At 36.9% G+C, this 3,344-nt stretch overlaps 1 long non-coding RNA gene across 1 annotated transcript; it reads left to right on the top strand.

Annotated features, from left to right (window-relative positions):
* Positions 1-382: 382 nt before the first annotated feature.
* Positions 383-2,785, top strand: LOC122018507. Its single transcript, XR_006121796.1, has 3 exons — positions 383-2,000; positions 2,105-2,153; positions 2,557-2,785. It is a non-coding gene; the product is annotated as an uncharacterized LOC122018507 (long non-coding RNA).
* The last annotated feature ends 559 nt before the right edge of the window (positions 2,786-3,344 follow it).

Genomic DNA, 3,344 nt, shown 5'->3' with positions numbered 1-3,344 from the left:
AAGTGGTACAATGTCGGACCCAAGCAAGTTTATTATTATTTTCACTAGTTATGTAATATAAAGTTTTCAAATTTCATTGATTGTATTAGTAGAAGCCTTCTTAAGTTTGAGAACTTGAGTTATGAAGTGTAGCATGGATGAACTCTATAGTAAGGCAAGATTTATGTTTCCATTGCATGTTTACATTGTTAGAATGGTTTTAAGTTGATGTTTTGCATGATAAACCTATTTAAAAATGCATGTCGTGTACAGATTTCCGAATTATGTGTTTTAGAATGAATTATGGTCAAGTGCAAGTTTTGTGAGTCTATTACTTCGAAAAGAAATTTGATGAAGTAAAAAGATGAACAGGATAATTTAACCTTGCACCGAACAAAATCCCAAAAACTAAGAGCATCCAAACTATCAACGCGCGCCCCATTCTTTTCTCTAACTTAGCGGAGCAGCGAGAAGAAACCACCAGCATCTTCTTCATCTGCGCCCTCAGCCCTCCTCCGCCATCTTCTTCATCTATGCTAGAACCTTCATCTACCATCCTCCGCCCTCCTCCGCCATCTTCTTCATCTGCGGTGAGAACCCTCATCTACCATCCTCCGCCCTCCTCCGTCATCTTCTTCATCTGCGGCGAGAACCCTCATCTACCCTCCTCCACCCTCCTCCAAAATCTTTCTGCGGCAAACCCTAAACTCCCTCTCCTCCCCTATCGATCCGCCCCTCCTGGTTGCACCGCTTCCTCTGACCCCCGGCCAGGGCGATCTCCCCCACCGCCCTCATCGCCTCCTTCGAGAGATCGGTATCCGCATAAACGCCACACATGAGGGAGGCCAAGGATATCGAGGGTGGACCGACCCTCGACCGGACCACCTTCTTCCCTGGGATCTTGTCGCTGGCGCTGGCCTCGCTCCTGTCCATCTCCCCCACTCTTTTCATGCCTCTAGGGTTCGATCCAGGAGTGATTAGCTTCTTCCATGAGTTGAGCCCAATTTTCGTCAACAACAACTTCAACAGCAACTTCATCAACAATAGCCCCGTCACCTCTCCACTCCTACCGTGCCTTCCCCGGAGCCTTTTGGGATCTGAGCCAATTTCCAGATTTCTGACCAAAGATCAAGCTTTAATTTGTTCATTATAAAAACAAGATCGTGATTGCGATCCCTGTTGCTACTCCGACTACCCGCTAACCTTCGAGTTTCCCGTTCACAAAGGTTTGAAATTTGTTCATTCTTTCTCATTTTCTTTATGCTTGTCTCTCAATGTTGTGTTCTTTGTTCTAAAATTATCAAAATCCTCACAAAATAAACAAATTTTCTAAACTTGTTTAAAATTCTAAACATTGTTTCCATATTCATGTTTATTCTAAACATTGTTCAAGTAATTTATTTACTTCTACATGGGTATGCCCACACCTTATTTTACATAAGCTTTTGCACATGAACTTGGAGCCAGAGTGTTGGTCTAAAAGAGTTGATTCTCCAACATAGGTATGGCGGGCTAGATGAAGCATCGCAACTGGTCAACCATGTATACTTTATCCTTTTTACGAAACTTTAATTCCTTGTAAGATCAAAATCATATCCTAGAGTCTTATTCTTTTTAGGAAAAATCATATTTAGTGCTTGTTGTCTTGTTTATAGCACATATGTAGTGAGAGCTTTATTACCTGGGTTTTCTAAACATGACATGAAGCTTTTGTTCCTGACTATCAGAAATAAAGTTGAGCAAGCTACTTATGTCTTGCCCACATATGTTGCAAGACAATTAATGAATAATTGAATGTCTTGACTTTATTATTTCAATAATTTTGTTCTTAAAATTCTTAGTGGAGTTGTTATTAGCATGTTGCAAATTATTTATTAATAAAAAAACTTTCAATATGAATAAAAAGAACCTGCACTTGATTCCCTCATAGATGTTGAGCATTCCAGAGAGAGTTTTGGTCTTATCAAGAACATGAATGCTGCTCCTGAAACAAAAAAAAAGAGAGAGATTAAAACCAACATGTATGTATAGAAATTACCTTTTTGGCTTTTGTATTCAAAGTTTTCATGTCATTACTTTTATACACTAATTTTGTTCTTTTTAATGCTTTCGCTCATGCTTGCAGCTCACTTTGGTTTTCTTTTGACATAAATTAAAGCAACAGCTCTTCCAAGGTGCGATGTGATTCTTTTGCAGTAGATCTTGAGCTTTTGATATTCATATTTGTATTGTGACTTTTTGGTAAAGTGTAGGCAAATTAAGGTTTTGTACACAAATAATTTCAAGTTTGCTAGCCTCCATTGCCAATTTCCTATAAGTTCAAAAGTATAAGATTTAGGAGAAAAAGCAAGTGTTATCACTATACTGCTCTCTTTCTTATATTCAGACTTCAGTATATATCTTTTGGCCATGCATGTAGGATTTTATAATTGTATTTAAGTTATCATTTTCCTATCAGATCTGGTGTTAATTTTGCTAGCACATGAGTGATAAATGCTAACTCTAGTTGATTTGCTAAATCTGTAAGCCCAATTTTCTTTGTAGTATGCTAATTTTGGTTTGTGATTTATGATGCAGTCTTCTTTTCTTGGTCAGAGTACACGCTCTTCAATGTAATCTCAATATGATGAAGCCAGAAATGGAGCAAATTTGTCTACTCGTATGTATAGGTCGTGTATGTTGGTATACATATTTGGGATCATTGTGGATTTTTTTCATGTACATGTGGATATACATTTTGGTTATATACTCTTAGGATTTGTGGATATATACTTGTGGATTGTGTTTCAATAAAATTGTGTTTTTTTGTTAAAATTGTGTTGCAATAAAATTGGATTATATACTTCAATACTAAAATTATATGGTGAAATAATAAAACCAGCATAATTTCGAAGTTAAAGAAAGCATTTACTTCGGTAATCAATATAAATTGTGAAGTAATAAAATATCTATTACTTTGGCACATTACAAAATCAATGAAGTAAAAGATATTTTTTTACTTCGGCATTGGTCCAATTCTGAATCAATTTTACCTCCTTGAACCAAACAAAGACTTCGTCAAAAACCCTATCTACGACTTCGGTTAATATCTGAAGTAATATAGTACCATATTACTTCACGTGCGTCTACTTCAGTAATTATTTATCTACTACTTCGGTGAATATGTGAAGTAAATCAAGGAAATTCTACTAGTGTTAATAGACCGTAGACTGTAGAAGAGCTGATTAGTAGTGCCCTAATCACGGAGCATTACTTAAACAATATCAAGCAGTAGAAGTCAATACTGATTGAGAATAAAAGTCAAGGGAGTTCTGGCACTTAGAAATGTTGGGTTTTTCGGGCCGCGAAAATCGCTTTTTCTCATC

The sequence above is a fragment of the Zingiber officinale genome, chromosome 9A (assembly GCF_018446385.1).
Source record: "Zingiber officinale cultivar Zhangliang chromosome 9A, Zo_v1.1, whole genome shotgun sequence".
Classification (NCBI taxonomy): Eukaryota; Viridiplantae; Streptophyta; class Magnoliopsida; order Zingiberales; family Zingiberaceae; genus Zingiber; species Zingiber officinale.
This window is presented reverse-complemented; position numbering and strand designations above follow the sequence as displayed.